Source organism: Halyomorpha halys, unplaced genomic scaffold (assembly GCF_000696795.3).
Source record: "Halyomorpha halys isolate HHAL.00 unplaced genomic scaffold, Hhal_1.1 Scaffold845.1, whole genome shotgun sequence".
NCBI lineage: Eukaryota > Metazoa > Arthropoda > Insecta > Hemiptera > Pentatomidae > Halyomorpha > Halyomorpha halys.
Window position 1 is genome coordinate 132,976 of NW_027114882.1, and position 26,775 is coordinate 159,750.

Consider the following 26,775-nt stretch of genomic DNA (forward strand, 5'->3'; position numbering starts at 1 on the left):
AAATATACCACTGAATTAATCGTCATTCCAGGTTCTAACCGTTTATCGTAGTCATCTGTATTTGTTTCGTGACTTTTACACTAATATATTGTGCATCTGTTTGTCTGTTGACCTTCACTACAGTTGCAGACCTAGATTATACAAGTAGGTAAGTAGTCCCTAAGTAGAGCAATCTAGCCCCCTTCCTCGGCCTGGCCTAGGTTCCTTCAGTAACTCACCCTTATCTCCCGCAACCCGCAGCTCTGTCGCCGCTCCTGTCACAGCTATCTGGGCTGAATTACTTAGTAAGGGGTTGGAGATCTGCATTCATCAGCAGGTATCGTCGAGGCCAACTTATTGCTGATTATGTCTTAATTGAGTAATTATTAGTACTGCTAAGATAGACTTTTCTAATCCTCGATTTTTTAATTTATTTGCATCTTAATCGGTTCTGAAAAAAATAATTAAATCTATTTTATTTCTACGTCATAGAGATAAGAAGCTTTTCTCATTGCTTTTTCAAATACCCCTAACTTAAAAGGAGAGCATTTTAAACAAGTATTTTCCTCCGAATGAGATAAAAAGGCTCATTAAATTCTAACCAATGGGCTGTATCCCACAACCGAGACGTTTATAAAAAAGAAAAGTAATTATTGGGTCAGTTGTTGCATAACAGAGTTGGACAGCAATAATTATGTGAGTATTTAATTACATATTCAATTACATGAGACAATATGCACTTTAATTATGATAATCCTCCAATGGCCCAAACCATAAAAACTTAGTGGTTTCGAATCACAATGACACTAAAGTAATTGTATGGCACAATTACAATTACTGTAGTTGCTTAAAGTAATTACAATTATCCTACTCAATTACTGTAATTGTAATTGAGAATTACTTTTTGATGCTAATTATTATAATAGCAAATTACAATGACTCGTAATTTAAGGCATATCAGCTAAATTGAAAAAAAAAAAAACAGAAATATAATAATCCTTAAACAACAGTTTACTGAACCAAATTTCCACTCATAACCTCTTAAGGTAAAATACATTTAATTTCCTAATCATCATTAACAAACAATGGACCAAAAATTTAGGAGTTTTCTGTAAAATTTCATGTATTTGAAATGCTAGAATTAGCATAGCAATTACTTAAGATAATAATTTCTAATTTTACTAAACTAGTCGTTGTAATCTTGTCCACAATTATCAATCATTTTTAACTATATGTGCAATATGTTTGGAGAAATGCCAAAAAACGTATTTGTTTTTTATCACATATTATCACTACTTTTATTTATCACATATTTATTTTTAAACGTTTTTTTTTTTTGCTTTAATGAGTCAAAAATCATGTAGTTACTGGAATATTAAATTTTACTAATTCTTAGTAATTAAATTATTCATAAAACTTAAACTATTACAAAAAATTATAATTAAATAAATAAATTCCCCTTTAGCTATATTTAATTTTCCTCTGTCATGTTTCTGCATTTCATGCCATCTTCCGCCATACTGTCTATTATTGGTATATTATTTTTATTACAATCCAATCAGAACCTTGTAATTATTCTCTTCACTAATTACATTTTTTTATTGTCATATTCAATAATATCTCATCTTAACCTGTTATAAATTATCCTTTAAAAAAACATTTCTCAATTGGCTCCAGAGAATATTCTAGTAATTGATCATTTTACTTTAATTACTACAAACATTAATCAATTAGTAGAAAATTCTAACGTATTAAAGGAAAAACAAAAATTGAGAAGTAATAATAGAATTTTTTTTTACTTGTATTTTTTGTATTTACTTTCATTGGAATTCAACCATGAAAAATGAAGAATTTTCTGATAATTGAATGTTTTTCAATTAATTAAAAAAACAAAAACAAGAAGTTATATCGCACCCAAACCAATTAGGAAAATTGTTGGAGTGGTTATTTTTATGTTTTTAAATCAACTGTTTTATCAGTGTGAATAATATTTCAGAGAGAATGTATACTCTCTAAAACTGATTAATAATAGATATTTATATTTCTCCTATTGTATATTCTCCACCTCTACTTAGCGCATAGACACAATTGATGGGCAACGGCTAAATACTAATTAATTTAAACATAATAATTATTTGTAGGCTTTGGAAAATAATGAACTGTGAAGACCTGTTTTTCTCTTTTTTCATTTTTACTTTATCATCGGATTGATGTAAAGGGTCAATGATGACCCGCATTTATATCACTTAATCATCAAGTACATATGCGATCTGATGAACGCAAGGCATTAGGATTCATTAATTAAGAGCCAATAATGGCTAATGAACTGGCAACTGCTGAATAAGAGATTACCATCGGTCACACTCCATCCGTTGATTACCCAGTTCTAAAATCGATTTGAAAAATCTGCACCGATACCTGTTCTCCTACCCCCCGGCCAGCGGCTCCTGAGCCAATTTTGTAACCCCCACCCTCAGAGGACCCTTCCCAACCCCTTATAATGCCATATAGCAAAGGAAGAGCACCATTATATATTTATATATATATTTTTATACAGGTATATATTAATATTATTATATTTTCAATAAAGGTCAGAAAAAAAAAACTGTTCTTCAAGAAGGGGTACTTAAACCTCTGGCCAAGCCATGGCGAACTCAGACATACGCGAGTATGTGGATGGGTGGCTTGTACGAGTTGGCCTAAGCTCGTTGCCGATCCGTCGAGAATCGGTTTTTCGGACACAGATCAAAGGGGTTCGTGAGAGCGCTCGTGTAGCATCTCCACCATTGTTCTTTGTCTAGTTGCAACTGAGAGCTGTTAAGAGGTTAAAGGTGTTTGTTGGTACTTTTTATAAGTTTTATATTTAATCTTGTTTATTTATATTTAATTTCCTTTCATTTTCTTTTTTTTTTTTTTGTAATAAAATAATATAATCCCAGTGCAATGGCTGAAACCACTTGTACGTCCGCTATACTTGCCTCTCTGAATAACACTGACATGTGGATGGTCCGCTCTTTGTTTACCGAGCATTTGTACAAGCCTCCGATTCGTGGCGAGCGGCCAACATGTTGATCCACCTTTTTTTTTTTTTTTTTTTTTTTTTTGCCAAGATTCCCATTGGAGTCCTATACTGCCTAACCATGGTTGGGGGTCAAAGTTCTTCATTTTGTGGGACCGCCACTCAATGAAAAAAGTCGACGTCCCAGGCCGGATTCAAACCGGCACCGCCAATAGACATCAAATTGGTAAGACTGTGTCTTAACCACTGAGCTATAGGCGGCCCATGTGAATCCACCTTAAGTACCAGAGCTTTTCACACCTCTGCGAACCAAAGTCCCTTCCAAGTGGTAATGGGTACCACATGCCAAAGGGACAGAAGCCATCAACAGATAAAGATCGATATACCCTGTGATCGGCAGTGATCTTTGCCTTGTGACTTGCTTAAAATATCCTGTTGAATGTTTGTGACAGTGGATGCGTTGAAAAATTCTATGGTTTAGTCTTTCAGGTTTCATCCTCACCTTATGTCCATAGAACCTAAGCCTTCTCAAACTAACATCAGTCTCTAGTTCTGTTGTTTCCTTGTAGATTTCTTGATTCGATCACAACCTGTATCCTTCTGGTGTTCTCTTAGCTCCGCAGATCCTTCTAAGAATTCTTCTTTATATTTTCAGAAGCCTCTCTAGGCTGGGAAGACACGAGGTTTCCGTTCCATGGAGTATCACTGGTTTGATGACCGTGTTATAATGTCAGTTTTATTTGTATATTTGATAACTTTATTTTTATATAAATACATTGTTCAGAAATTTCATTTAGATTTTTTTCTCATTCTATGAAGAATATGTTTCAAATTTAAACTCTGTGTTCACTGTTGACGTTTATTAATAAAATTATGTTTGAAAAATATTTCGACTCATCAAACTGGAAGTAGGTAGGAAGTGGATATGTGGACCTTTTTACTATAGATGGAAACCGATCTCTGACTTAAAATCAACTTGCCGACCAAGTCCAAAGTCAATCTAAGTTCTCCTTCTCGTTTAAACTTGCAGATTGTTGTCTAACTAGATACTAGCAGGCTCTCCTTAATTCTTTAAAAAAAAACACAAGTGAATATGTAAGATTTTGTTGCGATTTTCGGAGTATTATAGAGCTTATTCTTTCTTAATGCTATCGTTGTTAAGTCGGAATAATTGAAAAAGAAATATCATTATTAAATGATATGATTAAATCATTAGAAAACTATATAAACCCATACTTAAAATAAGAAGGGCTCCCGCTGATAGAGGAAATCCGAAACTTTTTGTATGCATTCTAACTTTAGCATGATTTCCTTAATTATTTATATTTACTCGGTAATGGGGGTACTATGGGGAGTGGTATGGCTCAGTAGGTAAGGCGCTATGCTACTATTTTTATTTCATTTAATACCAGATCGTCCTTGTGGGCCTTACATGGTTGATATAACAGATTTTTTTTGTTTAACTATTTATTAACGCTATTCTAGTAATTTTAAGGACTCGAGTTCGAATCCAGCTGTGTCTGATAATAATATATAATAATAATTAAGTGTAATAATATATATATATGTCACAATGTGATTCTTCAAGACCAATCTGCATCTTGATGATACCCACTATAGTTAGCAAGAGATCACGTGAAGGAAAAAAAACAAGATGGTTCGAAAGAATTGACAAAAAATGTAAAAGAGCTGCATGCAGCAAACTGAAAATCAGGGACGTGACGGCCGTGCGGGTTGGGGCGCAGGTCCCAGTGCGCTCGGTTCGGAACGTTGTGGGTTCGATTCCCACCTGTGGCAGTTAAACATTCATTCTTCGGTGGTCCCGAAGAATGAATCTTGACACTCCCCCCCTTGGTAGAGCCGCCAGGGGTTGGCGACAGAGACCACTAGGCCCACTTGCCGGACTTGTTCCCCCCATCAAATACCAGTACGAAGTCTGTTTAGCCATTGACTCAATATCTTGAAAAGACTAATACAGCCAGTCTGTATTTGGTCTTACAGGTTATACAGACTGGCAGTATATAAGTCTTTATGAAAATGTACTATAAAATATAGTCACGAAATGAAAATAAAATAAATATTCAACCCTACTCCTTTTCTTGTTAGAGGAACAAACAGATTAAATGTTCAGATATTGTTTCTTATTAAAAATCGTTGTTTTTTTTTTCCTTTTCGCTTCTCTGTTGTATCTTAAGCTTTCAAACTCCTCAGCTGTTGCATTCGTGGATTGAATCGCTACGTACTACATGACCTGCTTATAACTTTTAAATTTAATTTAAAGATTTAATGATATAATTACTGTCGATTTTTGTTTATACAGATTTTTGTTTTGTTTTTTATAATTTTATAAAGTATTTAATTTTTGTTGAATCTCATCTTTTGTACACATATATGTACAATGTGCTCAATTCCTAAAAACATTTTTCTGAGAAATAATTCAAATATCAATTATCATTCTATCAACTGACGTCAAATCATATGCAACAAACAATAAATTTAATATTAAAAATTGAAGTATTTTAAGAAGGGCCAAAATAAGTTTTCGCTAAAAAGTAATTTCTATGATAAAATTAATTATTAATAGTTACAACCTTGTGTTTTCAACTACATTTTGCCGAAATTTTCGACTAAAAAACTTCAAGATAAAAAATTTATAGTATTTGATATTGAAAAATTAATTTAAAAATACAACTAATTATTACTGAATAATTATAATTATTACAACAGAGCAGAAAATTAAAACCTTTAATAGGAATTCGAGGGAGGAATTTATTAGCATTTATTGAACATTTTAGCTCCGCGCTAATTGCAAGTAATGAAAACAATGCTCGTACTCAGAACTGTAAATTGACCTAAAGCTTTAAATTTATACTAAAAACGTATCTAGGAATATTTAATTAAATAAAAAAATAAATGAATAAAATCAACATGTTTTAATTATAAATTACAGATATTGAGGCTTACCTAATAGTTAGACATAAAAATACTTCCTCTTATGCCCAGGTCCTCTGAAAAATAAAAATAATAATAGTAAGTATTCATAATATTTACTTATATATCATGGTTTAAAAATATAATTTTAATTAATGATTGAATAATTACAGTTATGTTATCTTAAGGTAAATGATATTGACAATTTCATTATCAAGACTCTTCCTTCACCCCAGTAGACTAGGTCAAGCCCGCAAGACGCTGCGGTTTAGCAGATGAGGTATTGATGAGCGCCGTATTTGACTCAGATTTTTTCCAGCATTAAAAATAAATTCATACTTCGTCGCTTAAAGTCAGAACTAAAAAAAATCATTAATAATATTTTAATACTATAAAAAAATAAAGTATCACTCTAGAGACAGATCGTGTCCATCATCGCTTTGTAGGATACCAATATAATTAATATAATTTTTAATAGTATTAATTAATAATATTAATTATAAATAATATTATTAATAATTATAATTGGCATTATGAACTATCATTATGTTAAAAACTCAGCTGGCATTTTGAATAGAATTATTTCCGACGAGAATTCATTTGAGATTTTTCTAGAAAGTAGCATTAATATTTATTTTTATGAAGTCTGAAGTGATAATGTTCAATAAATTGAGTTGAGTAACAAATCAAATGAGCCTTAATTATTCTTGATCAAATTGCAAACGAAATATATACCTTAAACATACTACTGACTAATATTTTAGCTTTTAGTCTTCAAGTCATATTACGAAAATATATTACTGACTAATATAATATCTTTTAGTCTCATAGTCATATTACTGACTAATATAATACCTTTTAGTCTCAAAATAATATTACTGAAACATATTACCGACTAATACATCTTTTTGTCTCAAAGTCATATTAGTGAAACATATTACTGACTAATATAATATTTTTTAGTCTCAAAGTCATATTACTGACTAATATAATATTTTTAGTTTCTAAGTCATATAACTGACTAATATAATATATTTTAGTCTCAAAGTCATATTACTGGCTAATATAATATATTATAGTCTCAAAGTCATATTACTGAAACGTATTACTGAGTAATATAATATCTTATAGTCTCAAAGTCATTTTACTGACTAATATAATATCTTTTAGTCTCAAAGTTATATTACTGAATAATATAATATCTTATAGTCTCAAAGTCATATTTCTAACTAATATAATATCTTTTGGTCTCAAAGTCAAAAAAAGATTTATTGAACCTTAATTACCATGCTGGTTTAAGTAAAAACCAAAAGCCTTTCCTTGAGCAATTTGACAAGTAATCAATGCTAACAAACAATGTAAAACTAAAAAAAAAAAGTTTTTCTCGAACTTTTTTTGCAAGTATACTATCAGTATTCTTTTACTAGTATACTATCTTTGGAAAACGCTAATCAAAAGATAGTATACTTTCACCAAACAAAGTATAAATAACGGAGTATAAACTAAATTGTCTATACTTTTCTACAGATGAACAAATATACCGATTTCTTGAACAACGGCATAAGTTTAGCCGTTTCATTATTTTCATAAAATTTGTTTTTATTAATTTCTTTTTAATAGAGACACAGTTTGCTTTAAGACAAGTTTAGCATATTTTTTAATGTAAACTGTGACATGAACTTGTGAACAATAAATTTTTTTTATTTTGATTTTATTGCTCAGTCAATATTTATTTGCTGCAGGCCAGAGAAATGGATCTTTATATTCCCACTCTAGAACTGTACAATTCTTCAATGGAGAACATGAGTCAAAATAATAAAAAAAATACCCCTGTAATTTTAAAAAAATGTTACATTAATACTGCAATAATAAATAGTAGTTTATTAAAAAAATTTGAATTACAAATTTAAATTTGAAATAGAGCCAAGAATTGAAATATGTTTGTTAGTTATTGACTTTAAGCCAGGAAAAGATTTTCTAAGTCTTTAAAGCACCCAAAAAATATGAAGCACACGTTCTTATATTAATCAATATGTGGAACTGGGACAGCTCATCCTTTATGGTGACAAGGCAGTCAGACTGCTGATAGGCTCCTGGATAAACAATCAGGATTGAGGCTCTCCTTCGATATATGGAACACCTGAGGATATAGTAGGGCGCACATGAGGCAGAGGAAAATGGAAATATAAATGAGAAATTTCCATGTTGGTGGCTTAAGTCCCCTGTTTCAATCAGTAGCTCGTGCGACCTAGACCTCAGTTCCACTCTGTCTCAATGAGAATCGTTTTCGTCTTCTCTTATCCTTATTAGCCAAAGCATATATATGTAAAGTTCAAATCATATCAGTTGAACAAGTAGATCATCTTATTCAAATGTATATATAGACAAGCTGGACTCAAATAAAGTCCGTGTATAAGTAGCAACCAAGTTGGTCATTTCTCTCTCTCGTTTCTCTTTTTTTTTTAGTCTTTTCATTCTCAACGTTTAACTTAAATTTATATATATATTTGTTTTGGTGGGTCTTGAGGATCAGTCAATAATTACTGTGTAATAATACATATATTGGTGACGAGAGAGAGAGAGAGAGAGAGAGAGAGAGAGAGAGAGAGAGAGAGAGAGAGAGAGAGAGAGAGAGAGAGAGAGAGAGAGAGAGAGAGAGAGAGATTTCAGTGCACTCTAAAAATTTAGTAAAAATAATCCATTTAATTTTTTAGTTACAGACTTGCATAATTGGTGCCTAACTTGTTTAGTCCGATTCTGAGCAGTTTATCGTAATCGTGACAAAATAGGTAAGGGTTCAAGATATTCTTATCAGAAGCTTAAATTAATGAAGTGTAAAGTATTTGCTGTATTTTGGGTCAACATTCACATCTATTGTAACTCGAAACTAATTTTCCTTAAATATAATTTTTTCTATCTTTTGAGGTAATAATTATCATTCCCATAACTATCCGAATTCGATAATTATGAAACATTAAGCATTCATCTTCTTACTTTCTGCACCTAATTGATATTAGGCGTGGGAGTGAGTGAGGGAGGGGTGAGAGGGGGAGATAGATGCTCGGGAAGTGTACACTAGGTTCCAGAGTGTCCCAAAGCTTTTATATCCCAAACTACCCCTAAAATAATATATTTGAAATTCAATTTCAATTTATAAAAATCTAAGAATAATAAAATTATTGATTCAAACTGCTCTGTTTTAAATATTCAAAACATTTGGATAATTAGGCTCGCCAGCACCCCATACGGCCGGAAAAAGGCACTTACGTGGTGGAAAGTGTTAAAAAACCCTCCAAAATGAAACGTGTCTAATCATGTTGATGACTGTGGTTTTCACACTCAAAGACCTATAAACTAATTCGCCGTAGTTGGTTCTCCGATCAAAAAATATTTGTAAGCCGCAGACTTTATTTTATATTTATATTTATATAAATTTATATTTAATCTTTACAGACGTTATTTCGTTATTAGGAAAAATGAAGTTTTTATTGCTTCTTGTTATTTAGTTACTAACTATCCAACAATTATTCCTTCCATAATAAACTCCCTAACCACCCAAATCCACTAGTTTCTAACCTTGCTTCCTCTTCCATTCCTGGCAATCCTCGGAGACGCCTTCCTTCATTAAATCGAAAAATTGTTTGTTTTTTTTTTAATTTTACTGTTATCTATTTTAAGGAGTTCTTTCCTCCGATTATGAAATATTTAAATTTCACCAACCCTTGGTTCTCAGGAGTTACAAGTATAATGTATTTTACAGTATCATACAATCGATCAATCAAAAACTATAAAAGTTGGATTTTTTCCCCAAATTTCGAACTTTTTAGATTTTCGTTATTCAACGATTTACAGAAGTCTTAAATAAAAGAAAAAAACCGCTAAACTGTGTTGATATATATGTATTTAATTGTTTTGTTTTTATAAATTTGCCTATGCAAGGAGACTTTGCACCACTTTCTAAAGTGCATTACTAAAACTTCAAATTCAATTTCTAGTGCAATTTAAGGCTGTTATCATCAAAGAGAGAAAACGCTAAACCTTACAAGAGTAAAATAAAATTTTAAAAATTAATTTTGTTTGAAAAATATTTTAGAAAGATAGATGTGTCTTTTTCAAACTTGTTATACATTTCCAATAGTAATAAAAATGGAGTAAAATAATATAAAATATATCACAACATATATTTTTATGAAATATGAACCGAGACCAAATAAGCCAAGATTAATAATATCTTTTTAAAAATTTATTTATAATAGTTATTAAATTATTATTGTATCAAAGATTGATAATTAAAATTTTAAAATATCAGGGAATATACAAAAACATCAGAAGACTAGGGATAAGAAATGAGTACTAGATTACCCGCAGTCACTTTTTCGGAAATCGAGACTTATAAAGTGACTAATAATTAAAAATAACTCTTAATTTTTTGTAATAGATAGAATTTGAACAATTTAGAGAGCACGTTTACTTTTAGTAAACTTCGAGGAAAATCAATCTAGCAACCTAAGCTTGAAGTACGTTGTTAAATGGAGAATAACTTTAATTAGAGGAGAATTAAAAAAATACTAGAAAATTCATTGTTTTTCAACTGAATTTTGATCATCCAAATCGGAAGGCATATTTATCCTCTTCCCCTCCAAGCTGTTTCGTGCCTTTTTTAACACTGGTGTGCCACACTCAGCAACACGAAATAGCTAGCGTTAGAAGGACAATGATATCTCCTTAGAAATGAAGAATAGAATACCACTTCTGCGGTACGAAAAGTGATGCCAAATATCATTTTTAAAAACCTTTGTATACTATGATAATTAGACCTATTTGGACATACGAAATTGAGCTTTAGGTCTCCACTAAACCATAATATTTCTCTCGTACCTTTACAATCCAAAATCATCCGTAAAATCCTTGATGCTCCTTATTACGTCACAAATAAACTCATCCATAAAGACATCAACATCCAAGTCGTTGCAGATTTATCCCGAAATAGATATACCTCCTTTCATTCTAAAATCCTTAGCCACCCATCCTTAACAATCCCTGATAATTCTCCGAGGCGTCTGAAAAGAAGATGGTAACGAGATCTTTTAATTTAAAACAATAATTGAAGTGGTTCATTTCCCAGACTATCTTGTGTTATCAAACAGTTACTTATTGTATTTTTTTTTATATTTGTAAATTTCAATTAATAAAAAAAAAATTACTAACAGAATATCTTCATTTAAATCTATATAAAACATGTTACACCATCTTTTTATCTAAGCACTTTTTAATTCAACCAAAATAAAAAGAAACAATCAGGAAAAGTTTAATTTTGTTTTTTAGTTCATTTATTGTCAAGAAGAGGGTTACGTTAATTGGTCATTCTGTTTCTGTTCCTTTTCAGCTGTATTAAAGTGGATTTCGTTTGAGTAAAAAAAAAAATAAAAATAAAGAAATAAAATAAAACAACACGATAAAATAAACTGTTAGATCCTAAAAAGAAACTTTAGCAATTCAGATGCAGCTTCAACTTTAATTAGCTCCCTTTTCATTTTCCCACCTTTCCTTGAAGATGTACTTTTTAGATTATTATTCATCATTTTATCGAAGTCGACAAAAAATGATAAAACTCCTCCACTCCAACCTCAACTTCGTAATTGCTCCATGCCATTCGTAGCACTTTACAACTTGGTAGACGTCTAATGAAAAAAAAAATCTATGCTAATCCCCCTGAGCATATTCAACAGACCGCAACTGAATGTAGGACAGATTTTATTTCGAATGGCGAGTAGCCTCACTAATTGGTAGGATCAGAACTCGTTCCAATGGGGCTTCTCTTCGTTCCACCTCCTTGAGGGCATATATTTTAAGATGAAGGAAGAGAGACAGAAATACTTCAGTATCGAACAGCATCATAAATATATTTAAAACCAGCACTAAAAAATACTAGGGCAAAATGGTGAGAGTGATATTTTTAAAAAATGACAATTAAAACCAATATTATTATTAATGTAAAATTTCATTTTTTAATTTTTTTTTTTTGTGAAATTAATTTGGAATACGAAAGAGAACTGAAGGGACATTTGAATAGATATATTAAAGTTAAATTATACAATATAAAATCATGAAATTGAAAAGATGAGTAAAAATATAAGATAGCTGTAAATTAGCTTATTTTATCTATCTGACTTGAGTGTTTGATGTTAGGTTTCAGGTTTTCTTGGCTTTGTACAAAAAAAAAAACTCAAATTCAATTGCTAGTGTAATTTAAGGCTGTTATCATCAAAGAAAGAAAACGCTAAACCTTACAAGAGTAAAATAAAATTAAAAAAATTAATTTTGTTTGAATAATATTTTAGAAAGAAAGATGCGTCTTTTTCCAAACTTATTATACATTTCCAACTGAAATAAAAATGGAGTAAAATAATATAAAATATATCACAACATATATTTTTATGAAATTTGAACCGAGACCAAATAAGCCAAGATTAATAATATTTTTTTAATAATTTATTATAATAGTTATTAAATTATTATTCATTTAAATTTGTTTGAGGTTAATGACTTCCATTTTGAATGAAATATTTATTAAATATTCATAACATTGTACAACGTTTCGGGACCACTGTCCCATATTCATGCACTTTAAAACCTACAACAATAATTAAACTATCATAACAACAATCTTCATCCTTATTTATTTTAATTTACACAATAATTTTCACCTCATGATTTCATATTAAAATCATGTTATGAATATAGTGGATTAAATTATTATTGTATCAAAGATTGATAATGAAAATTGTAAAAAATCAGGAAATATACAAAAACATCCCAAGACCTAGGACAAGTAATTAGTGCACATTAAAAAAATTGTATGTAATTGGAGGCAATTGGAGTCACTTTGGAATTCAGCGTACTCTAATAATTTTAGTAAAAATTACCCATATAGCTTCTTAGTTACTTGCACAATTAGTCTCTAACTTGTATCGTCCGAGATTCTTAGCAGCTTATTGCTATCGTGACAAAATAGACGAGGGTTCAAAATATTCTTTTGAACTTAATTAAACTTAAATTTATAAAGTGTTTAGTATTTGCTGTATTTTGGGGAGGTAGGGAGGGCGAGGGAGAGGGAGTGAGGAAGGGAGGAAGGGAGGGAGAGAGAGAGAGAGGGAGGGAGAGAGAGTGAGAGAGAGAGAGAGAGAGAGAGAGAAGATTTTCTGCTTTTGTGAAATATTAAATTTCGACCATGAAAGCATTCCATTTATTTCAAGAAGAAAAATTCTAATCAGCCGAAATCGAATTAAACGTAATTCGCTATTAAAATGAGTTATTATCTTTAAAAATGATGTGTTTTTAATTGTTTTCTCAAACTTGCAAAAAAAAAAATCACTTAGACTTTTGTTAAATCCCTGCTCGTACAATCTTCCTTTTATAAGTTGTTCAACAGGATTACCTCCTTAACGTTGTTAACAAGATTTTAAAACTAAAGTTTCTGAAGCTGAATAGAAGAGATGTGAGAGTTGATCGGGCTATCTCATTGTGTTAATTAATTAATATAAGTTTCTTAGGCTTTTACAACAAAACATTGAATAAGTTAAGTAATTAATTAATTTAATAAATACATCAATATTGTACAAAAGTCTCTCAGCTTCTTTAGTTACATTACTTACAAATTAACTACATATCTTCTTGTTCTTTATCATAGCAAGTTTATCAGTTACCAATAATTATGTTGTGATACTTAACTTCTTTTATTCTATTTTTTAAATTTATTATTGCATCTTATTTTTTCTTCGAACGCTTCGAGGTCGTCTTCTCAGGACTCTAATATACATTATTATTCAATAAAAACTGCCATATTATTTTAACTTGCACAGAGTCATATTATATTAAATATAATATTGATATACTCAGTTTATCCTAATCCCAGCTTTCTTGTATAATTTTTAAAATTACTTACAGCTACGTGTATGCAATCAGTAAATAATGACCAATTGTATCCAAAACTCTCCAATCCGGTATCGCAGCCCTTGAAGATTGGAATCATATCTGGTGGATTAAAATAAATCCAATCAAATCATTTTTACCGTTCGTCGTAAGCCTATGATTTCGTGCCCTATAGTATCTTTTAAGAATACTCCACTTATCCTAAAATCTTAAAACAAGACTGAAAAGACATGAAACTACTCGTCGATTCCGACTATGCTACTACTTATTAGACAAACGGTCTAAATTGCCAACTAATTGCATAAGACTCATTTACATGTCTATAATAAGGCTTACAATGACATTTACATGATTATATATAAATATTACATTATGTTATAATACATATAATATTTACATTTACATACAGTAGATTCACTTACATGGCCATAACTAAGCATTACTTGACTTTTTTGGATTTACGGAGTTGAGCTATGCTTTGCAATAAAAATCGAATTCCTCTTGTATCCAATCATTACAACCCAAAAGTCCTTCGGTAAATCCTTAATGCTCTCAGTGTTTCATATGATGCCGATTTGGGCAGAACCAGTTATGAATCCTTCCATGAGATACTCCCTAACCATACAAACCCGTTGGTTTTTTATCTTCATTCCTCTTCAGTTTCTGATAATCCTCCTAGGCATCAAAAATAAGATGTCCTTCATACCTTCTTATGCATGTTGTTAGAATTCTACAAATGAATAGATCCTCCACAAGACTGATGTCATTCTAGTATAACTCACATCACATTTACGCGTTCTAACTTTGAATAAATAAAAGCTCTCATATATCAAGTAGATTGGTATTTTTTTCTAAGACCCATGGGGTTGATGGGAAAGCGAGTTGAGGGGACTTCTTTTTCTGCATTGGAAATGCATTTGAAGAGGGTTCTAAGGAAGTAGATATATGGAAATCGGAGAGTTAAGGTTAAGTCAGCTAATAGTCCTCAGTCTAAGGGCTTACAATACTGGAGGCTATAAAAAAAATGATAGGTGTCCTCAAGATAAATTCTGTCACAGTTGGTAGTTCGAGTGCTGTGTGTATGTGCCCTTTGCCCTTTGTAGTGAAGTATGTCTCACGATGTCTGAGTATATCCTTCTGAAACTGTTGGAGTCCCTTGGCCGGTGTAGGTGCTATGTTGGTCTGCTTAAGTGCTCCGTAGAGTAGAGCTGGTCTTAGTTCATTCTTGTAAGAGTGGCGGAGAGCAAAATTAGGAGAAGTTAGCAGGTGATTAAACGAGTAAGACTTTCCACTTTGGTCCTAACCAGATTGTTCTTTTTATTGAAGTGGGGAGCTAGCGTCAAGTGCCTGTCAAGGGTGACATCCACTTACATTATGTACTATCCTGCTTTATAGACTTTAGTGAGAGGGCATTTGTTCTTCTTGAAGAAGAAAGTAACTCAGTAGGTTCCTATGGCAACTTTTGTGACTATATTCCAACCTAAATCCTCGTTTTAGCGAGAGTTGTAATGCTGGTATATAAGTAATTTATTATATTAACTTTATCTATTATTATGGGTATAATATAAGTAATTTATTATTTCAAACTTGGCTCCACTCATGTGTTATGAATAAATGTATTCAAGTTAAGATAACAGAAACTGTTGGAATAAGATAAGAGGGCGGGCAAGGAGAACACTATTCGTCCTAATTACTTTTAGTTTTATGAACTCCTTACTTAATTTAAATCTACCAATACTAGCTAAAAGTAAATCTTTTAATGATAATATAAGTAAGGCCTTATTAAGGGGCGGGAAATGTGGTTCCATGCCAAATCCTAGTTTAGCGAGATTTAATAATTACTAAAGCTCCCCTCATGTGCAATGAATAAATGTATTTAAGGTATAATATTAGAAACTCCTCAGCGATAAGAGACCGGGCGGAGGAAACAATATTCACTCTAATTACTTTTAGTGTTATGAACTCCTAACTTAACGTAAATCTACCAATACTAGCTACAAGTAAATCTTTTAATGATAAGATTACCAAAGCCGTGTAAAGCCGCTGAAATTGTGCTTTCACGTAAATACGTGAAACGTAAGTACATTCGTTCTTCGCCTAGGTTTTGCTCATGAAGAAGAGCTATGTACATGTAACTAGACTGGAAATCAGTTCCGGAAAACTTCGCCATGATGATGATGAAGCAGGAAAAATGCAGTGCTATAATAGAATATGCAGCGTAAATTGGTAAAAGGCTCAAAGCACAAGAACGAGAAAGAGGCGAGGCAATGGCTTAATAAAATGTACAAAGTAGATGCAGGTGGATACTATTTCTACTCCGTAAAAAGTTTCCGCAAGCTTATGTTATAAACAGAGATCGGATTTTCGGTATTAAGATAAATACACAAGACTAATAGTATTAGTTTGTACTTTAATATGAAACAGGGCCCTAGTTGAAACGGACTGAGGAGGCTCTAAGCAAGCAACCATGCTCTGTAAGAAGTTTGATGAGATAATAATCCTCCTCTCTGTGTTTCCGGGATATCAAGGTTGATCAATAGGAATCATTGGGTGGGTCCATTTTCCAGAAGATGAGGCATTCCAGCACCTCTGCCATCTTTCAAGCGTATGAATTCCCTCTTCTTTTTGCCAATGGAGCCCAGCATGCTGCTCTCGTTTCTTTTGGCTGCGTTCACAAACCAAAAGAATTATCGGAGCTACATTGTTTTGAAAAAAAATCGAATAAATTTCGAAAATAGCCTCCTCTAAAGTACCTTTAATTTTTTTTTTTTTTTTTTTAAACATTTTATATTTTTACAAGTTGTGAAAAATGGATAAATATAAAGTATGGAAGAAATTTGTTGTTAACTTTAGGAGATAAAAGGGACAATACTTTTTCCAGATTCAAAACACATTTTCGGAAATAAGAGTATATAATATAACATATAACAAAATTCAACATAGAAAATCGAAAAAGGGGGTGGTGATAAAAATTTTTAACATGAGTTCTATCTGGCGGGTGCATGGCAGTTTCGCCGCTTATTAACATTTGCTTTAACTGAGCATTTCAGGATTATTAAATCCATAAAAACATTTTTAGTATTTTCTATCATTTTCATATCATAACATTTTTTAAGTGACGTTTAGATCCGTATTTACAAAAATTTACATCCAGTAAAATTTGGTGTTATATTATATGGTACAGGCACGGTGAGAAACATTAGGAACTCATTAGCTGCACTGGAATAACATTTCTACATTAGAAGGTCTCGAGGCTTTCTTTTTTTCAGGTGCCTCGAAGGATTGTCAGGAATGGAAGAGGTTAGAAGATTAGAAACTAATGGGTTTGGGTGGTTAGGGAGTTTATAATGGTAGGATTGATATCTAACTTGGTTATATTTTTTTAAAACTTATTTATCCATTCAAGTGTTTCTTGTAACTGGCTTTTTATTATATTTTCCTTTGAATCTAAGTGTTAGTCTTGTTCCCGTAAAATGTATTTATTTGTTTGTTTTTTGGTAAACTGGTCTACTGCTGTGACTATTATTGATGGTCTGATCTCACATTGCCGTCTAATAGTAAATTTGTTTAGCGGGTCACCGAAGAGGATCTAGGAGGGTGAATCCAGGTGAGGGAATTTATTGATCGGGTGAATTAAAAATTGTGAAATTGAAGGAACAGAAAAGGAAAAGAAAAAAAGGAATGAATTGAAATATTTGTATTTGGTGTATAGACCGAAATTGATTGTAAAAGGAAACTGTAGGGGAAAAAAATTGTTTTCTTTCTATTTTATTATACCATGTAATTATATGTATATTTGTCCGATTACGGATTGATAAGTATGCTATGTGATATAGCAATCTGATGTATTTGAGCAGCATAGATGAATAAAGTATTTCTCTCTCCTAGGGAACATTAAGGTCTTCATGAATGATTTTATTTGTGACAAAGTAAAGAGCATTTAGAATTTTATGAAGGATTTAGGAATATAAGGATTGCTTACGAGAGGAATTCGAAGATTTAGTGGAGCCACAAAGTCCAACTTCGTATTTCCATATAGGTCTCATAATACTTATGTAGATCAGAAGTTTAATACGTTTGTCTAGCAAGTTCTGTAATAGTCGGAATCTAAGTGCAGTTTCCTGTCTTTTCAGTCTGGTATGAACATTCCAGGATAGTCGTTAGTCCAGATGGTAGTCCAAGGTAGCCCATAACAATTCAGCGTTAAGTATGGCTGAGACCAGAATGGACATTTTAGTGATATGTTTTATTAATGTACTTCTGTCATTCTGTTATAAAATTCTGTTAAAATTTTGCATTGAGAAATATTATTAAATGTACTTTCTGGAAACTTTTGTGATTGGAGTTGGCAAATTTGTTAACTGAAAGCCTCATTAGGAAAATAGTCGAGAAAGTATCGTAAGAGTGATTAATACAGAAATATCTGTTCTGAATCTCATGAGGATTAATTTCAATTCAAATTAGTTAGAAGTAAAAGTACTATTGATGCGGCGAGAGGAATGCGCTGGGATCTTTTGAGCTATGCTCTACCCCTCACACGTGGGGGATAGAGTGGGCTCAGGGATCCTCAGGTCGATTGTGTAAATATTGTATATTAGAGTGTAAATGTGACTAGAGACTATATTATTTTATCATTATGTTATTTTTTTTTCCATACACATATTTTGATTATGTTCATTTAGTTGTTCTTCTGTTTGTATATATTTTAAGTGAGTTTTTTTTTCATTAATTTATTTATTTTATTTTATTTTAGTGTGCATGAGATCATTCATCACTATTACCTATTGCCCACATCTGCGTGGCAGATTGTAATATATATCAATAAATAAAAAAGTATTTAAAAAGAAAAAAAGAAGTAAAAGTTTTGTGATGAGTGCAATGCAAAAGATATTTTAAATTTTTATTTGTTTTATGTAAATATTTTATATTTTAATGATTATTTACAGCTGAAGACACCTAACTTTCCCCAAAGACAAGTGAAAGCGTTGATATCTTGTAAATGAATAAACTTAAATTTCGGGGTTGATATATACAATATACACATATTCCAGTATTATATACCTTTGAAACCTAAGTCTCTCTGAACCTTTTGAAACCTAAATTCGTAAAATATAGCCAGAATACTATCCTCCCACCTAAATACCCTACAGAACTAGTTATTTAATACTAATTAGGTATAACTTAAAAATTACAAATTCTTAAAAACATCTATAATTAAGTAAGAGTGCCGCAGGGTATGTTTATATTGGGTACTTGTCATATCTTTCCGTTTTAAAACTCCATTCATCAAAATACTTCAGTGAATATAGGACTTATTTCTCAACGTCCGACCGGTAAGTTCGTGAAGATAAATGGTACCCGTCACGATTGAGAAAAAAAAAATAGTAAAGAAGATATTTCTCCAGGAGAAATAGATGGTTGACAGTTGGAGGTCTCATTTCACGGAGCTGGGCGCCAAGAAATTGAAAATTCAGATCGTAAGGGAGAGGGGGGGAGCCCTGATTTGGGGAGCTCATTATCACCCCGATAGATGGAATCCTTCACGGGGATCTTTCATACAATCTCTCCAAGTGCTCTGGGGTTTTCGATTTTTGAGGTGTTACCTTTTCATACCCGACACGTGGATTTTATTTTATTTTTTTCAAATTTGAATATAAATTTTATTTGTTAAATAAATCAAATGGCATTCTTGTTAAGTCTCACACTCTTTATTATATCAACAGTCCAACTCTTCGGTCATCCTCAAGGACAATCTTAAAGATAAATTTACACCTCACATCAGGTTTTGCAGGCTGTTCTGCCCAGGTCATTAATTACATAGTATGAACTCCCCAGGATATCATATCCCGGTTTATATGATAGTTGATAGTGTAAGTTAATCTTTTTTTTTATTTATTTATTTAATGTAATTTACAACTGTACAAAATAATACGATAAGTAAATATGTTGTATGTTTCATATACACTTGAAAATCTTGGGAAGGAACCTCCCCTCGGTGGTACTTCAAACATTAATTTAAATTAGAAGGTCCCGTGCCCATATTCTTTTCAGACGTCTCGGAGGATTATCAGGGATTGTTAGGGATGAAAGATTAAGAATTAATGGGTTAGGATGGTTAAGGAGTTTGGAATGAAAAGACCCATATCTGTTTTGGGCCAATTCTGCAACGAATGGGATGTTAAGATCTTTGTGAATGAGTTTATTTATAACGTAATAAGGATTTTACGTGGGATTTTGGATTGTAAGGATTGGATGCGGGAGGAATTTGATGGTTTGGTGGAGCCCCAGAGCTCAATTCCATATGTCCAAATTGGTCTGATTATCGTAGTGTATACTAATTTTTTTTAGTGAATGGGGGGAAGTTTAGAGCGTTTGTCAAGTAAGTGTTGTAGCAATTGGAATCTACGAGCAGTTTCTTGTCGTTTCAGTCTTGTGTGTGGATTCCAAGTAAGTCTCTTGTCAAGATGGAGTCCTAAGTATCGAATCTGTTCAACAGATGTTAGTGGAGTATTTAGAAAGGATACTGTAGGGCAGGAGGGTAGAGGATTACGACGGAGAGTAAAGGTGATCTGGTGGGATTTGTCAAGATTTATTTTGATTCTCCAGTTTTGACACCATTCTTCAATAGATGTTATGTGTGTCTGTAGTGTTTGTGATGTATTAGTTGGGTCGTTGTTTACAGACAGTATACATGTGTCATCAGCGTATGTTGTTAGGACTGTGTTAGGGTGGGTTGGGATGTCAGCTGTGTAAGTTAATCTAAAATTACAAGTTTTAAAAATTAATGAAGTTTCAAAAAAATAGGATGATTTAACTAGTGAGTAATGACCTGGGCATTGTTAACATGAGTTTTATCTGGCGGGTGCATGGCAGTTTCACCACTTGATTTCATTTGCTTGTCACGATAGTTATTGAATAATTAATTTTTATTTATTTCATTTAACCTTTTTATGAGCATTTCAGGATTAATAAATCCATAAAAATATTTTTAGTATTTTCTAAATTAATTCTATAACAATTTTTTTTATTGACGTTTACAACCGTATTTTCAAAAAAATACATCTAGTAAAATTTGATGTTATATTATAATGGTATGATACAGGCATGTAGAGAAACTACTCATTAGCAACACTCGAATAACATACATAATATAAACCCTCAGGATATCATATCCCGGTTTATATGATAGTTTATGGTGTAAGTTAATCTAAAATTAAAGGTTTAAAAAACAAAAAAATTAATTTATTTAAAAAATAAATACCAGTCACAAGAAATCGAATAAATTATATATAAAATGAATTTTATTATTTCTCACCAGTAAATAACCACGAAAATTAATAAACGTTATTCACAAAGTTTTAAGGTGATTTAAAGGTGTTGACATTGTTTTCGACTCTGCTACAACCGAGCTTCTCTAAACAGTTCATTAACTTGGCAACATATAATTAATTTTTTTAAAAAAAATGTGTTTCATCGACATCTGTTTCGTTGAAAATTTTCTCTAATTTAATATAACGTTAACAAAAACTCATCCACAAAGACCTTAACATCCCATTCGTTGCATATTTGGACCAAACAGATATACGTCTTTTCATTCCAAACTCCTTACCCATTCTAACCCATCAATTCTTAATCTTCCATCCTTAACAATCCCTGATGACCCTCCGAGGCGTCTGAAAAGAAGATGATCACGGGACCTTCTAATGTAAATTAATGGTTGAAGTACCACCATCGCGTGATTCATTTCCAAGATTTTCACTTAAAATACCTTTTCTTTCAAATAAAATTATGCATTGGTTTTGTTGAGTTTGATTTTTTTTTTTATTTCTTAAAACTTTTCTTTGAACTAAATTCTGTTCTTAATTGTAAAATTAAATTAATGATTTTATATTATCTATTTCTAAATGTTTACCAATTTTAATAATGTATTTTTATTTTATCTTACATTGAAAACATGGCCTGCAAGCATCTTATTTACTGCGAATTTTCTTACGAACAGTAACAAGTTGAACATAATAAAAATGTTTTCTAATCAACAGTGAACAATATAAAGAAAAAAAAACGTTGGTTTCGATAAAATTCGGTTCATAGTGTTAAAAAAAAATCGTTGTCTCGAATGGGTTAATTTTGTTTATTTGAAATTATTAACTATTTCTCATTATTAATTGTAAAATGGATAAATATACAATTATAGGATAATTAGCGAAAGGAGATATATTTTTCTCAGGTTAAAAATAAATTTATGAAAATAAGTTTTTTATTATACGTGCATAAGACGTTAGTGGAAATATTTATCTATATCATTTTAGACATATAATATAATGTAGGCGTCTTAAAGAATAAAATAAAATCGAATAAATAAATTTTTTAAAAATTGGTTTATGAACAATATTTGGTATAAAAATGTAGTATGATTCTTACTCAACTGGCTAAGACACGGTTCAAGATATAGCGACTGAGAAAGCGAAAGCAGCCGAGAACGCCCGAACGGTTTCGTTCCTATTCCATAACATTGCGGTATTAGCAATTACCTTAGACGGTTTTTTTATATTAGGCTAAGTTGTATTCTAGGCAAGGAAAAGTATATATCCGTTATTCCAACCTTAAGAATTACGTAATTATTAATTATCATTGTAACTGGGTAATACAATTTTTTTGTTTAAAAATCGCTTTACAGGATGGTGAGTGAATGTTGTTATGCATATGGGCATTGCACCATATTTCATTAGAACAACGTACTGTACCGTCCCGAAGACGTGATAGCTAGAAACCATATCATGTATCGATTACAAATAAAAATGGCACTTTTATTTAATTTTCTTTTTGAAAAAATGAAAGATGTAACATATGCTTTATGGTATACAATGAGCCCAATGGAGCAAGAAGGAAGCCCTCCCTGCCGAAGAGCATGGCCTGCCGATGACAACTAGCGTTGGGTCTGATTTGTGCCGGCTCGCTGTTCCTATCATAAATCGTGGCCCGTTTCGAAAACAACTCCCTTCAAGTCCTCTCCTGTCCAAACACCCCAGTTTTTCACGAGGCACTGAAACGTTTCAATCGATACCCTATCTCTTCTTCACGGCTAGATAAGGTTTATTAAGGAAATCGTTGTTATTCTCGAAAACTGCATTTCTTTAGCGTTTCTGGTAAGTTATTATTTATTCATTGATAGTCTAACCTCAAATAAATAATAAAATCATAGAACGTACTGTACTGCTAATTATAAAAAGATACCTTATAAATATATGTGAACAGTGGCATATATGGTATTTATGTATGATTTTTTAAACCAGTAGCAATAAAAATTTGTAATGCTTTAAAGATTTGACTATAATGTGAAGGTGAGGTTGGGTGTAAATCATAATAATATAATGTTATTTATTAAGTAATTGTAGTTATTACCGATGTAATATTATTTATAAACAGTATTGAACACCAATGATACTTTGTGGTAGAGTTATGAACTCAAAAAAAAGTCAAGCAAATATAAAATGAAAACCGAGTGTGTATAACACAATGAAATAATTTTTCTTAAAACATAAAAAAATTGCCCAACAGTTAATTTTTTTTAATTAATTTTTTTAATTAAATTTTAGATTATTTATATTGAATTTCATCCCTTCCTTTAAATATTGTTTTCATAATTTGTAATTTTTTCCCCCAAATTCTGCTTTGTTACCTGTTATTTTTAACAGAACCCTTGCGTTTATACATTTTATAATTAGCTGAAATAAAAGCTAATTAAATTTACTCCCTTCCTGCCCTACAGTATCCTTTAATAATATCTCTCTATTTCCTGTCGAACAGACCCGTTACTGAAGACTACATCTAGACAAACGACTGACATGGTATCCTCATACAAGACTGAAAAGACAGGAAACTGCTCGTCGATTCCCACTAATACATTAGAGTTCTTTCAATGGGTAGATTCTCCACATGTTTGTATCATGTCATTTTATATTTAATAGCAAATTTAATAGTAGTATATAATTTTATACAGTTGTATATAACAATAACTAAATTATTAAAAAAAATTACTTCAAATTTATTTTTTATTGAAGAGTAATAATACATTCTGCCACAGTTAAAGCTAATTTGTATTAGTGTTCTAAGTATTCATTCAAACAATATATATAGAAAAAATTAAGTAATTATAGTAAAATAAAATAAAGTGAAAACAAAAAAATGCAATTGCGGCATGTATAAACAAAAATATAAATCGAAAAAATATATATATAATAAAATAAAAATGGTTATATAATAACAAAACAAAGAAAATTAAATTTAAGTATAAATAAAATAAATAAGTATTCGCCCCATGTTCAAATTCATTCTTTTTGACTATTATTGTAAAAAAAAATATCTTTGATAATATTTCACAAAATAAGAGACCGTTATAGATTATTTTCTAATTTTTGAGGAATTAAGTCCACTATGCCTTAAAAAGTAATTTTTTTACAAATTTGATTGGTCACAAATTCAGATATTTCTGCCGATTTAAAAAAAATCAGACAAGCTATTCTTTTAGACGCATAGTTTTAAAGTAAAAATAGTGCCTCTATGGTTTTAGTTTTTACAAAAGCAAACTTTATTTGGTAAAGTAATTACTCATTCACAATTTGACATTTAGAAGCTTAATGTTCTTATTGGTCGGTATAATCAATACTTTATGTCTGTAAAAAATATGGATAAAGAATGAAGTAGAGAGAAAGAAATACTTTATTCATGCTGCCCAAATATATCGGGTTGCTACATTACATAGCATACTGATCAATCCGTGACTGGACAAATATAAGTTACATATTTTTACATGATATAATATAATATGTAGATAACATTTTTTTTTTACTTTTAAAAAAAGTATAAAAAAGATTTTTTTCTCAAACTCAAAGACATTTTCTAGAAATATTTTTCGTTTTTACCACTCTTGATTCTTATTAAATAAAATGATTCTTAATCCTTAAGAATTTTTTTTTCGAGCGATCACCCTTCTTAATCAAGCTCATTGCAAACTTTATTCAAATCGAAGTTGAAACAAAGCATACTACTAATCAAGTCCAGGACATCTTTAAGGGGACTGAGAAAATGAAAAACTTGAGAAATACGATCCCGTTAGAAGGCCCTTTGGAATATCCTTAGGCTGCTAACGACAGTTCACCTCAGACAATACAGTCCCAGATTGGACAATATAACCACCATCTTACATTACAACAGTAGCGGAGCTGTTGGAACCTTTCTTTTGTCAGAAGGGAACTGATGAGAAGGGACAATGCTGCGCGATGTACAATACTCCTGCCTAATGCTTATTAAACATTTCCCCTGAATGGAAAATTGTATCCTCGGCACGGAAATGGTTGGAGGGTGTTTTCCTGGAAATGGGGCATAACAAGAGGGGTGCCAACCTAACGGGGGATCTTATTAAATATTATTCACTGTCTCCTCGCGACAGTATTCCCTCCGACGGAATTAACTCAATGAGATTTTAAAGTGTTGAATAATAAGTCCCAACCGTTTATAATTTGCTGTGAGACTGTTTAAAATTAAAAAATATATCTTGTATATATTTTGTAAATCTTAACCGTATTATGATTATCCTTTGTATGTTTGTACTTTATATTTTTATTATATTTGACTTTTTATCATTTTTTTTTTTACTTTTTATTTCTTTTCAGATGTTAGTCACCTTATGTTTTGTGATATAACATATGGTTTTATTTCATTTGTTCTAATCTTATTTTATATATTCTGTTAATTATTGTTGTTCATTTCTATCTTTTTGAATTCAGTATTTTCATTATATTTAATGACGTTTTATAATTTCATTATTATTTTTTATTTTACTCTAAGGTCTAATTTTGACGCCTGTAGATTATTCTAAAGAGATCAAACCCAAAATAAAAAAAGATTATTAATATTATTATAATGTCTTATTTTTTAATTGACGTCACTTATTTTTTTAATAATTATTATATTATTAATTATCAATCATTTTGAATAAGGAAAAATATTTTTAGGCTCTAATCAAAAATGAGCTTTTGATTAGAGCCTAAAAATATTGTAAAAAAAACAGCAAATGCATTTTTTAAATTTATTTTATTTACAAACAATCCTACTACATATATTAGATATTTTGGTAGCTTTTCGGCCTTTTTACCATTGCCTATTTCCCCACTCTTTTTCTGTACTTCTTCACCCTACTTATCTTTAATTAGATCTTTGGTATCTTGAATACTATTCCAATGGAGTATTAGTTGTCATTTTTTTCTTTTTATTTACAATATATCAATTAACATAACACTTAAAATTCATATACTAAAAATCATACATTTCTTTTAAAAAATTGTATTAACTAATACGGTATTTTATTTCTATTTTGGGTTAAATTTATTTTTTTATTTATAATATAACTAGTTTAGAAATAAAATAATAAAAACTTTATTCACCTCATTTTTATTGTCTAGATATAACTGTGGATTGTCAATTTTACTTTTCTTTGATCCGTGTTTCATCAGTTATACACAGTTCACAAAGAGACTATTTGTTATTGTTGCTATTTTAGTGCCCTCTTTTGGGCATATTATTCAATTATTTTCTTTAATGAAATAAAGGTCAGTTTGTTATTTTTCTAAACAGTTTCTTAGCAATTGATGCATTTAAATTGTCTTTCCTCTAATGTGATAATAATAATAATACAAATAATAATTTAAAACTGAATTCTACCAAAAAAGAAAATATAATAAAAAGTAGGATCATATTATTATTATTTTTAATGAGATGTAGATAGTTGACCGTAGATTAATGCTTGAAGAAGTTTATCGGGGGGTGCGGTCAGCAAAGAACAACATAAATAAACAAAACAATATTTATTTATTTTATGCCGACGTTTCGACCTGAGTTTCAGGTCTTCATCAGGG

The 26,775-nt window shown here is 30.9% G+C and overlaps 1 protein-coding gene across 1 annotated transcript in view; it reads right to left on the bottom strand.

Moving 5' to 3' along the window:
* LOC106686599 (limbic system-associated membrane protein-like) overlaps window positions 1–26,775 on the bottom strand; it is a 222,716-nt gene that overhangs the window by 97,578 nt on the left and 98,363 nt on the right. The window contains exon 2 of the mRNA XM_067051999.1: window positions 5,963–6,006. The gene's annotated coding sequence lies outside the window, so the exon portion shown is untranslated. The remainder of the gene's footprint in view (window positions 1–5,962; window positions 6,007–26,775) is intronic.